Genomic DNA, 13,684 nt, shown 5'->3' on the forward strand with positions numbered 1-13,684 from the left:
TACATACATATATATACTACTCAAAAAATAAAGGGAACACTTAAACAACACATCCTAGATCTGAATGAAAGAAATAATCTTATTAAATACTTTTTTATTTACATAGTTGAATGTGCTGACAACAAAATCACACAAAAATAATCAATGGAAATCCAATTTATCAACCCATGGAGGTCTGGATTTGGAGTCACACTCAAAATTAAAGTGGAAAACCACACTACAGGCTGATCCAACTTTGATGTAATCTCCTTAAAACAAGTCAAAATGAGGCTCAGTAGTGTGTGTGGCCTTCACGTGCCTGTATGACCTCCCTACAACGCCTGGGCACGCTCCTGATGAGGTGGCGGATGGTCTCCTGAGGGATCTCCTCCCAGACCTGGACTAAAGCATCCGCCAACTCCTGGATAGTCTGTGGTGCAACGTGGCATTGGTGGATGGAGCAAGACATGATGTCCCAGATGTGCTCAATTGGATTCAGGTCTTGGGAACGGGCGGGCCAGTCCATAGCATCAATGCCTTCCTCTTGCAGGAACTGCTGACACACTCCAGCCACATGAGGTCTAGCATTGTCTTGCATTAGGAGGAACCCAGGGCCAACCGCACCAGCATATGGTCTCACAAGGGGTCTGAGGATCTCATCTCGGTACCTAATGGCAGTCAGGCTACCTCTGGCGAGCACATGGAGGGCTGTGCAGCCCCCCAAAGAAATGCCACCCCACACCATGACTGACCCACCGCCAAACCGGTCATGCTGGAGGATGTTGCAGGCAGCAGAACATTCTCCACGGCGTCTCCAGACTCTGTCACGTCGGTCACGTGCTCAGTGTGAACCTGCTTTAGTCTGTGAAGAGCACAGTGCGCCAGTGGCGAATTTGCCAATCTTGGTGTTCTCTGGCAAATGCCAAACGTCCTGCACGGTGTTGGGCTGTAAGCACAACCCCCACCTGTGGACGTCGGGCCCTCATACCACCCTCATGGAGTCTGTTTCTGACCGTTTGAGCAGACACATGCACATTTGTGGCCTGCTGGAGGTCATTTTGCAGGGCTCTGGCAGTGCTTCTCCTGCTCCTCCTTGCACAAAGGCGGAGTTAGCGGTCCTGCTGCTGGGTTGTTGCCCTCCTACGGCCTCCTCCACGTCTCCTGATGTACTGGCCTGTCTCCTGGTAGCGCCTCCATGCTCTGGACACTACGCTGACAGACACAGCAAACCTTCTTGCCACAGCTCGCATTGATGTGCCATCCTGGATGAGCTGCACTACCTGAGCCACTTGTGTGGGTTGTAGACTCCGTCTCATGCTACCACTAGAGTGAAAGCACCGCCAGCATTCAAAAGTGACCAAAACATCAGCCAGGAAGCATAGGAACTGAGAAGTGGTCTGTGGTCCCCACCTGCAGAACCACTCCTTTATTGGGGGTGTCTTGCTAATTGCCTATAATTTCCACCTGTTGTCTATTCCATTTGCACAACAGCATGTGAAATGTATTGTCAATCAGTGTTGCTTCCTAAGTGGACAGTTTGATTTCACAGAAGTGTGATTGACTTGGAGTTACATTGTGTTGTTTAAGTGTTCCCTTTATTTTTTTGAGCAGTGTATATATATATATATATATATATATACATACATGTTTTAATGCTTGCAAGACTATTCTTTGACACATTTACTCTTCCTTTGAAATTCGTATAGGACAGAACATGGACACAATGCAATTGGGATCAAGAAGAAGGTACAGATATGTTGTAGGACAGCTGCATTTGAAGTGTACCTTTAACCTACATATCTTTTCAGATCTTCTCAGAAATGAATCAAGTCCATGGAATGGATATAGACAAAAAGATAATTCAAGGACTATCAGAGGTAGAGAGGCGAGGCAGGGGTGAGGACATCATCCTGCTATTTTGACAGTCCCTGAAGGACAATACAGAAGAGGTATTTGCTCTTATTCCTTCCCTTTCTCTAATGTATTTTGTAATAAAATTAGCAAGTGTAGTAAGATCATTGCTTTACTTTACTAGGACTGGAGACCACAGCAGCGATTCTGCTCTTGCCCTACCTCTTCAATGAGGACCCGAGTGGCCTTTATGTCCATGACAAGGTATGCCTATGCACCAATCATGTGTTTCTTCATTAACATAGGTGTGCATGCTTATATAAAACTACAGCTGAACATTTGTTCTGTTCTTTGTTAATTGTATGTGTATTAATCTTTTCTTACTTTTGTTGACATAGATTTCACCGCTCTTCACTCCTTTACTGCACATCGGTGGAAATCCATTTCACCATGAGAGTGAAATCCTGCTGGCCTTTGATGGGGAGAACATCCAGGCCCTCAAGGACGTCCCCATGGGACTTGGGGCTCTGCTACAGCTGGATTTTTATTTTCCCTTCAATTTCCCAAAAATGTCAGAAAAACACTTATGTTCTGGGGATAAGATAAGTTGGGGTGAAGTTACCAAGGCCGGTCTTAAAGATGGCAAACTTCCTAACATAACTAAGTGAATATGATATACACACTAAAGCTGAAAAATCTGTATTTAGCATCAAGTCTACAATATTGTTAGTTTACCTATGATTCATTTTTAATGTTGTTTTTATTGTACATCATCATTATTTATATATTTTAAATGTCATGAAAAGCACTATACAAAGTAAATGTATTGTTTATGATGGTCTGACATGTCTGCAGAAATATTGCAATTTTTTAACAAGGTCGCTAGGTGTTGGGTTATGTTTGCTACAATAGCTTTCTCTATGAATGTGAGAGTGGTTACATTTCTCCAGCTCCCATTCCTCAGCTGTTTACCAAACCAAGTCTCAGGGCTGACATTTTTTTGCTGTTTAAATCCTAGGTTACCCCTATAAAATAGCCGCACATCTATCAACCAATCTGCAGTTCATACAATAACAAAGCTGTCATTCCACCACTAGTTTGGTTATAAGATGATGATGGGGCTGGAGAAATGTAACTACTCTCAAATTCATAGACAGACCTACGGATGCAAGGCCTGACCATCCACTATATCAACATAGTTTTAACCATGTTGAGTGTTTACAGTGTTTGTTTATCATTTAAATTGTTTCTAAACATTGGAGAGAAAAAAGCTTATTAGGGGTTCTAATGGGGTACAACAGTTGAACTAAGCTCATGAGGCATGTGTTATATTCTTTAAGAATCAATGGTTATAAATAAATAATTAAAAAAGTCTAAATATGGATGAAGTTTTGCATATTTCCCCTTTAACACCACACATCAGTTCAACAACTGCAGAGTTTGTGCCTCTGTCTTTAAGACAGTACTTACTAGTGTTAATCAGGGCCGTTTATCGTTAGAACCATTGGATGCCTTAAGATGCCTTTGGGAAACCGGGCCCAGATATCCAGTTTCCTCCTCTTCATCCTCCTCATCTTCCAATGTGACAGTCATCTCCCCCTCCTCCTCTTTCACCCCAAAAACAGCATCCTCCTCTTTCTCTTCCTCTCCTTTAGCAGTAACATCCTCCTCCTCCTTCACTCTGAACGCGTCATCCTCTTGTTTAACTGAAACGTCTTTCTCTTCTTCTTTCACTGTAACAGCCTCACCCTTTACTTGTTTTTGTATTGTGACATCCTCTTCCTCCTCTTTCACGACAACGTTCAGCCACATTCCCTCTTTCTCCGTCCAGCAAACCTCTTCTTTAGCAGGAGAGTAGTTTAGTGAACTCATGGTCGGGGATGTTAGCTAGGCTAATGCTAACTTAACCAGCCTGCTAGCTGAATAATAACAACAACACCGTAAATATGAAATTAAATCTGATAACTAACTAGACGACAGTAGTGGGTTTTAAACACAGTGGCTAAATGTTATATCTAGCCTAGCTGTAGAAGAACGCACATCTGCGCAGTTTCACATTGTACATCACTCTGTCGTTTAATGACATGTGCCACTCATCCTGACAACCCATTCGTTCGTAAAGCAGCACACTGTCGTAAACCATAACAACGTACAGTATGACGTACAGCACGTCGTACCATACATAACATTTCCCCCCCCTTTCCAAAACCAGGGACTGGTACCATATATAAAATGTCCATAGGGCAAGAACCTAGAGTGATACCTGTAAGAAATAAACATTAACCTTTAAACGGAAGGACTCTCCAAACTAGCCAGTTCAGTCCATTAACCTGGAGGTTGACTAAGACACCTACCGGAGCCTAAGAATGAAAAGAGGTTAAGTAGTCCCCCAGATGAGCAGGGCGAGTTCGTGCCCGCATAGGCCTTTCTTCAACTGCCACCGCTTGTGACTCTGGCCCTTGGGGAGCCCACAGAGGCTGGGGCTCGGGTGGTAGTGGTGGGGGAGGTCCATCCGGTGGCGTCTCTGGCCTGCATGTCTGTTCTGTGTGCATTCGTATTCCTTGAGGGGCAGGGACTTTTCTGAGGCGGCTGGCGTGCCAGCGTGATCCATTGCTCAACATGAATGTGGCGGGCCCCAGTTGTCGACTGACCTGCAGGGGGTCCGACCAGAATGAGGCCATTTTGTTGCACCGCTGAGGCCGGACCCAGTCAGACACTTGGATGATCGACTTCTTCACCCTGTGTGTCTTGTCAAAACGCTGTTTCATTGCTCTTTGGTGCCTGGTCACTGCCTGCTTTTCTTGGGTGCACCTAGTCGCCGGTTCTGCAACTCTCTGTGTTCTGAGTCTGTCCAGTGGTAGTTCCATCTCACGACCTAGCATGAGGGATGCCGGGGAGACCTGTGTTGTTGTGTGTTTGCTTGCTCTGTAGTGCATTAGCGTTTGATTCAAAGCATTTTGGAACGTGCACCCCTGGACCAGGTGCGCTCAGATGCCGTTCTTCAGCGTTTGGTTGAAGCGTTCCACCCCCCCGTTAGCTTGTGGGTTGTAGTAGGCCGTGCAGATGTGTTTGATTCCCTTGTTGCTGAGATATGAGGAGAACTCGGCAGAGATTAGCTGGGGCCCATTGTCCGTGGTAAGGGTGAGGGGTAGGCCCCACCTTGTGAACAGGCTGTCTAGGATGTCCACGATGGCCTGTGCTGTGACAGTTCCGACAGGAACCACTTCTGGCCACTTAGAGTGGAGGTCATACACCACCACCACCAGGAAGCGCTGATGGTGAGGGACTGCATGACCATGGATCTCGCCACAGATGTCCAGTTGGATGTGTTCCCAGGGGCGGGACGGCCATGCGAGAGGCTGCAGGGGGGGTGGGGCGGACTGTCCTGTTTTCCCACTGAGGAGGCATGCAGCACAATCCCTGACCAGGGCTTCAATGTCGTGGTCGATGCCTGGCCACCACACAAGGTCTCGACATCGCTGTTTGACCTTCACTATGCCCAAGTGCCCCTCGTGCGCCATGGATAGAACACGCGCACGCAGACCACTTGGGACCACAGTGCAAAACCCTCGAGAGACACAGACTTCTTCCCAGCAAGACAGTTCGTGCTTCACCCTGGCGAAAGTCGCCAGCTCTTCCGGCACGTGTGCTGGCCATCCAGTGCGTATGTAGGTGCGTAGGGTAGACAGTGTGGGATCCTGTTCCGGTGCTTGCTTCAGCTCCTCCAGTGAGATGACTGACTGAAGAGGAGCGTAAAGCATTTGTACGAGCTCTGTTTCGTTGTTGTCTGGTAAGACGGTCGGAGTAGGAGCGTCAAAGGAGTGTGAGAGGAGGTCTGCCACCACGTTATCCCTCCCCGGAGTGAACTTCAGCTGATAGTCGTACTGTCTGAGGCGGTCGGCCCATCTGTGCAGCCAAAGTGGCTTGTGGCCAGTTCCTGATGCCGACAGTAGCATTGTGAGGGACTGGTGGTCGGTTCGGAGCGTGAACAGACGGCCATAGAGGTAGAGGTGCCACCTTTCGCACGCCCAGACACAGGCCAGTGCTTCTCGTTCGCCCACAGAGTACCGTTGTTCTGTGGGGCTCAGGGCCCTTGAGGCGAAGGCGACGGGCCTCTCAATGCCATTCTGCAGCTGTGAGAGGACAGCTCCTAGTGCTCCAGCTGAGGCGTCACATGTGACAATGGTGGGGCAGACGGGGTCAAAGTGAGCCAAGACTGGGGCTGTGGTGAGCTGGCTCTTCAGTGAGCGGGCCGCGTCTGAGCAGGCTGCCGTCCAGGCCCATGGCTCATCCTTCTTGAGGAGCTGGCGAAGGGGCGCTGTGGTCTGGGAGTAGTGGGGCAGAAACCGGAGGTAGTAAGCTGTCATGCCCAAGAATGATGCCACCTGAGAGGCTGAGGTCGGTTCCGGGATCCTGTGGACAGCTTCAATGTTCGACATGAGTGGGGCAATGCCTTTGGCCGACAGGCGGAACCCCACAAACTCGACGGCTGGAGCTGCAAAGGTGCACTTTCCACCGTTAAGGGTCAGGTTGTTCTGCAATAGAGCGCTGAATACTCTGTGGAGTCGATAATCATGGATGTGGAGGTCAGGGCCGTGGACCACGATGTCATCCAGATAGACCGCCACCCCAGGTATTCCAGCGAGGATGGTGCTCATCACCTTCTGGAAGCAGCTGGGGGCGGAGCTAAGTCCAAAAGGCATGCGTGTATATCTGAACACGCCAGCATGTGTGACAAAGGTAGTGAGATCTCTGCTAGCTGCATGGAGGGGTACCTGAAGATAACCCTGACGAAGGTCAAGCTTCGTGAAGATCGTGGAGCCATGGAATTGTGCATTCAGCTCCTCAGCTGTAGGCAAGGGGTACTTATCCGGGACAACGGCGTTGTTCACAGCACGGAGATCCACGCAGGTCCGGATTCCACCTGACTTTTTGGTTGCAATGACTAAGTTTGAAATCCAGGGGGCAGCGTTGACTGGCTCAATGATGCCTGCATCCAACTGTGCCTGGAGATCTTTTGTGACGTCATCACGCAGTGCAAAGGGAATGCGCCGCAGGGGCTGCATGACTGGGGTCACTTTCGGATTCACTAGGGGCCTGTGAGTAAAGGCTGTGAGGCAGCCCAGTCCATCAAACAGAGTTGGCCAGTTCTGTTGCCATGTGCAGGTAACCTGGTGGATAGCTGATCCACTGTCATCTCTCAGCGTGAATCCCAAGCCTGTGAAGAGGTCAAGGCCCAAGAGGTTGGCACCCCGCTTTGCAACATGAAATGTGAATGATGGCAGATGCTTGGTGCCGTAGTGTACTGGGACCTGGAGGGTGCCTACAATGTCTATCTTGGATCTACCGTACCCACACAGGGCAGTGGAGGGCTGTTGGAGTGGTAGGTGACTGAAAAACTTGTAGTAAGTGGCAAGGTTGAGCAATGACACCGCAGCGCCAGTATCCAGCAGCAAATACCACCTCACCCAGCTGCACAGTGCATGTCCTGAATGACACATGGTTGGTGGAGACAGTTTGGATTTCCGTGCGTTCATGTTGAGAGTGAGATGAAACTAAGGGCCTGTGCTGGGTGGAGCTAGTAGCTGGGGCAGAACAACACGCTTTCGCAAAGTGATTGTATTTTGAACAGTTCTTGCATATTTTCCCACGGGCTGGGCAGTTTGAAGCCCTTGAATTGTGAGAGCTAGCCCCACAGTTGCCACACCTACTTCTGTTTGTTTGTCTGTGTGCCTGCTGCACGGGCATGCCGGTGTCTGTGTCCATGCAGCTATCAACGTGGGAGGCCATGCGCAGCGCGTGATCGTTGTAGTGCGCCTGCTCGGGCTGAAGCTGCTGTGTGAGAATGGCTGGGGGCCGAGTGTATGCTGCAGATCTGTCTGTTAGCATAGTAGAGCATTCCAACGCCGCTTCAACCTGGAGTGCTATTTTAATAGCTCCATCTAGTTGTAAATTATCTGATTCCAAAAGCAGTTTCTCCCTTGTCTTTTCACATAACGTCCCCTCTATCAACTGATCCCTGATGATCTCGTCCTGAAGTGTCCCATAGTTACAAGAGCTAGCCAAATCCCTCAGATTAGCCACGTAGCTTTGAATGGACTCACCCGGCCGTTGGTGTCTCTTCCGTAGCCGGTAGCGTCGGAGGAGCACTCGCTCTTTCCCGGCGAAGTGGTTCCGTAGGAGGCTGACTGCAGCAATGAATGTAGGAGCCGATCCAAGCGCTCTGAAAATCCTCTGTCCCTCTGTACCGAGGCAGTGACGGAGCAGTGCTGTCCTCCGCTTGTCGGAGATTGTAGAAAAGTCCATAGCTTCGATATAAGTATTAAAGCTTTCGAGCCAGTTATTCCCCGGGACTGGAGGTTCGCCAGGCACGGCGAGGAATGGTGCTGGCGGTGGTAAACTGAATTCAGCGATCTTCGTCGCCAATGTTATATCTAGCCTAGCTGTAGAAGAACGCACATCTGCGCAGTTTCACATTGTACATCACTCTGTCGTTTAATGACATGTGCCACTCATCCTGACAACCCATTCGTTCGTAAAGCAGCACACTGTCGTAAACCACAACAACGTACAGTATGACGTACAGCACGTCGTACCATACATAACACTAATATACACTAAAGCTTCTAAAGAGCTTTATTGGTTCGGCTATTTTGTCTAGCAAGCTACCGAGGTGGCTGAATAACTGTTGCTGCTGTTGAAAGAAGCGTTCCGTCCACTAGATTATACGTCACTCCAACAGCATCACCTTAAATTCCCAGACCGCCATCTGCTGACTGGAGTGGGTAACACAGTTGAATAAAATGTTGTTTTTTAAGACAAAAAGTTAAAGGGTAGGAATCATTGACGTCGCTAGGCATAAAATATTCATTAGCCCCCCCCCCCCCTTAAATAAATCAACATGAGTCAATATATTTTTTCTTTGATTTATTTTTTTCGTCAACCGTTCCATCGCATCTTAAACTTCTTACCGGGCCGGTACTAGGACCTAGTGACTGTTAGACTTTCTTCAGCAAAGATGGCGGACATAAATACTAGGATAGAGGGGTACCCCATACACAGAACTGAACTGGATCAAAGATGGTGGACAGAAATACAAGGAGAGAGGGGTACCCCTACACAGAACTGAACTGGATCAAAGATGGTGGACAGAAATACAAGGAGAGAGGGGTACCCCAACACAGAACTGAACTGGATCAAAGATGGCGGACAGAAATACTAGGAGAGAGGGGTACCCCTACACAGAACTGAACTGGATCAAAGATGGCGGACAGAAATACTAGGAGAGAGGGGTAACCCTACACAGAACTGAACTGGATCAAAGATGGCGGACAGAAATACTTGGATGGAAGAAAATGTAAGGGATTATAATGTCATAACGAATCATGCTTTTTTTTAATCATTTAGTTCATTCACGAAAATCGCGATTTAGCCAGCTAGCTGACTAGCTAACATTAGCCAGCTAGCTAACATTAACCAGCTAGCTGACTAGCTAACATTAGCCAGCTAGCTGACTAGCTAACATTAACCAGCTAGCTGATTAGCTAACATTAACCATCTAGCTGACTAGCTAACATTAGCCAGCTAGCTGACTAGCTAACATTAACCAGCTACCTGACTAGCTAACATTAACCAGCTAGCTGACTAGCTAACATTAACCAACTAGCTAACATTAGCCAGCTAGCTGACTAGCTAACATTAACCAGCTAGCTGACTAGCTATCATTAACCAACTAGCTAACATTAGCCAGCTAGCTGACTAGCTAACATTAACCAGCTAGCTGAATAGCTAACATTAGCCAGCTAGCTGACTAGTTTTATGGGTGTTGAGTTTGAGTTTATTTTATTTTTACAGGGACAGTGCACATTAATCAACGTTTCAGTAAAGGTGCCGGTTTTAGCCAGCCGGCTAATTTTCAACCGCAGACAATCAACCGCAGACAATTTCAACCGTAGACAATCTGACATGAGTATGAAATTGTCATTCTGGTTGTTTTAGGGACTCCTGAAACAACCAGCAAACCAGGCTGTCGTTTTGTGAAACAGTGGATGTATAGAATCTAGCTAGCTGAAGAATTTACTGCAAATTGAATGTACAATTGTGTAAGCTTGCCTTGCTGATATTTGCCATCCAGATAGATGAAATAACGTAGCTAGCTATGTTCTTGCTTATTGTGCAGTGGATGATTAAAATACCTGTATGCCTATTGATGTGTAGCTAGCTATCTAGCCGATCTGTGTATGGACCCAAACGTTTGGTATACATATTAGTTCAGAACCTAGCTATGAACCTCAGCTATCATAGCCAGTTGTATCAACTTCAAAACAGTCTGAATGACATTAATGAAGCCTATGGATTGAGTAGAATATAATATGTTGTACCAAGGATGCAAGTCGTATATACATGTAGTTATTACCATGCATGAGATCCCCACATTGTAGCCTGTACATTTAATATATTCACTGATTATGTACTCTACCTTGGCAAATAAAGGTGCAGTTTAGGTATGAATGTCTTTGAGATTATTTTTCAGTCATATCCAATACCAGGAATATCAAATTCCAGTCTTTGAATGACTCTGTGTCTGCATGTATGTATTACAATTATACACTTCAACAGTGTTTACCAATCTTGGTCCTGGGACATCAATGGTTACACATTGTAACTAATAGACTAGAAACAGGATTTAACTAGTTAATTCATATATACAGAAATATAATGTTAAAAACAGAACACTACACTTCCTATGCATCATGTAAATACTCTAACACTGGTTCATCTCAACATCTAATGCCCTTCATCTGCATTGATCTGATAAACACAGGATAGGTGGAGTATTTCATCAAATTACACTTCATTTCAACCAGTAGAGAATGTGAAACGCTTTATTGAAAAGCTCATTATACAAGTGTTATAAATACAAGTTTCAATCTGTACTTCAATGCACATCTGTTGTGCATTATAAAAACAGAGGAAGAAAGAGGTGGTGAGAGAGGTGTAAAAGACAGAAAGGGAAAGAGGTAAGCACATAGGAGCAGGGAAGGCAGCATATGATTAATGAATCACAGTGCTTCCTAAATATTCTCTCAGTTCATGACAATTACATAATAGTGTCTCTCGTCGGCACAAAGGTTCTTAAAAGCAGGTGAGGTGGTGATGATGGGAGTGGGGGTTGGCATCCTCTCACATCAAAACATACCTGCAGACGAGAGACAGATGGAGAGAGAGAGCATGTTTAAGCCTTGTGTTTTTAGTTTTTATTCTGACATTGTTAGTCATCAATCAGGAGATGAAATGCAAAACTGACCTTGGATTATTAACTCTGGGACTACTGCATCTCTATCTGTATTTCAATGTAAAGCATCTCTTTAATAATACTTCCTGTTGACCTGACCAAGTGACCTCTCACCTCTGATCATGCTGTGCCCTCTATGTAGCCAGTTCAGATGCAGGAGGGGTTCACCGACACAGCTGATATAACCTAGAGGATTTAGGGAGAAGGGGAGAGAGGGATAAAGTGAAGGAGAGAGACTGTTATTGAGAAAATAAGGTAGTTAAAGCGACAGTGTTCAACAGGAATCTGTGTGTGGCCTCACCTGGTGTCCACACCACACTAAGTGGCTGCAGAGTACTTTATGCTGAAAAACATGAACGGACCCACAAGGACAAACAATATAGCATAGTTATAGAAATAATGAAGTGTCTTACTATTCTCCATGGTTGGCCCTCCTGCCTATTCGATCGAAGGTGGAAGGAGCCACAGTTATATACCTGAACCTGATTACTACACAACACAATCCATCAATCAGATTGATACATGAGTGTGTAGGTGTGGGTTATAGGGTGTCTAATTGTTCTACATTTTTTCAATATGGGTGATTTAAAATAGTCTGTTTTGTTTTTGTACAGACATCACACCCTTACCTAAACAGCACCCTCACCTGAGAAGTAGAAATCAAAGGGAGAGAAACTGTGAATTGAATAACTGCAGTTGACATAGCTCAGTAAATGGAAGAATACTCTTATTGCAATGTGAATGGCTCTTAAAAGAGCCTTTGGTTGTGCATAGTGTAGTCTATGGTGTTGCCAGGGAACAGCACCCTCTTTGAAGAAGTAGGAGGTGAAGATCTCCTGCACACGGATTGCCTCTCTTGCTGCGTTGTTGGACCCCATCCTTGAAACATCCTGCAGAGCAGCACACTCCTCCTCTGGCACACGGCGGCGAGCTACAGATCCCCTCCTGGTCCTCGTGTCCATCCTCATGAAGTTACGCAGGACACAGGTAGCCTTCACACACCTGAATTCCTCCAGGAGGCAGTCCCAGATGACCCTGGTCACCCAACCTTGCAGTGCCCTACACGTTAACTGTAGGCAATCGTTATGAAGGAATCTCCAGTTACAAGGTATCTGTAGGAATATGGAAGACAATTATTAGACTGTTACATCACCAGGTCATTGTGGATTACTAAAGTATAATATCCCTGATAACAAATCATGATAACATTGGATTGATAGATGCATGGGCACACATATGTACATGTGTAGCATGTGACAATAACAGGATCATATCAAGGATGGCATCACAAATGAATACATAAATACCACTTGAAGCTTGATAATGAGTTGATCATTTGAATCAGCTGTGCAGTGCTACGGCAAAAACAAAAATGTGCCCCTCATTGAGTCCCCAGGACTGAGAACCACTGCTCTTCATTGTGACCTCTTCATATGTAGACTGGCTTTCATAGAGCTCTTTATCTGAGGACAGAAAACCTCACAAGAAACAGACTTCATTATAGTCAAATTACACCACACTGAATATTATGTTACTATTATCTCCGTCCTCACTTCTAGGGACAGGAACTACACAAAAGTACCTGCCCTATCCAGAATAGCCTCCTATCTCACTGACAGTTGGGGCTGCTATCCTTTCACCCTCCTCCATGGCTGTTAGCTAGCTACCGACAAATGCATTTGGAGTTTGTTTTTTACAGTGATAAATACGTCAAGCCAGCTAGCTAATATGAAGTTAGGTAGCTGGTGATATTTAATTAACTTAGCTAGCTATCTATCTATACAGTATTTCATTATAGTCTTCCCTGTGGCTCAGTTGGTAGAGCATGGTGTTTGCAATGCGGGCGGCCAGTACAAAAAAAAAAAAAATAATGAAATGTATGCATTCACTACTGTAAGTCGCTCTGGATAAGAGCGTCTGCTAAATGACTAAAATGTAAATGTATTTGAAGTTGTCTAGATAGCTCATTTAGCAGCTCATTTGAGTTAGCCTGCACTGTAGCTAGTTAGCTAATAATACGTCGTTTTTTTATTTACATTTTCAAAATCTATTTACTTACTTACTTGAATAGGTTCTTCCAGCCATGTGGACAACTGGAAACAGGGGTAGGCCGTCAATGTAAATAAGAATTTGTTATTAACTGGCTTGCCGAGTTAAACTTCATTACACCGTTACACATATTACAAACTCGGTATGACGTTGAGAAATACTGCATTGTGGGTCGTTTAGAAGATTTCCCAAAATAAGTTAATAAATATGTAATAACGCAAAAACATAACTGTTTGTACTCATAGGTAACCATATCGTGACTACAACTAGCTTAGTAAGTCTTTAACCACACGGTATTGTCACACTGGTGAGTAAAAACTAAGGCGCCCTACACTTTAACTTTTTGTCTGAAAATTAAATATTAATTTTACTCAACTGCGTCCAGTCACTAGTGCAGCAGCAGCCTCCCCCGGTCCTAGTGCCGGCCCCGTAAGAAGTTTAAGATGCGATGGAATGGTTGACGAAAAAAATAAATCACAGAAAAAATATATTGACTGATTTTGATTTATT

The 13,684-nt window shown here is 45.6% G+C and overlaps 1 long non-coding RNA gene across 1 annotated transcript; it reads right to left on the reverse strand.

Annotated features, from left to right (window-relative positions):
* Positions 1–10,697: 10,697 nt before the first annotated feature.
* On the reverse strand, positions 10,698–13,544 carry LOC145864058 (uncharacterized). The gene is made up of 4 exons (XR_014382630.1): positions 13,185–13,544; positions 12,433–12,603; positions 11,240–12,237; positions 10,698–11,029 (listed from the first exon to the last, which is right to left on the reverse strand). It is a non-coding gene; the product is annotated as an uncharacterized LOC145864058 (long non-coding RNA).
* Between the last annotated feature and the right edge of the window lie 140 nt (positions 13,545–13,684).

This window comes from Salmo salar, chromosome 02 (genome assembly GCF_965601325.2).
Source record: "Salmo salar chromosome 02, fSalSal1, whole genome shotgun sequence".
Classification (NCBI taxonomy): Eukaryota; Metazoa; Chordata; class Actinopteri; order Salmoniformes; family Salmonidae; genus Salmo; species Salmo salar.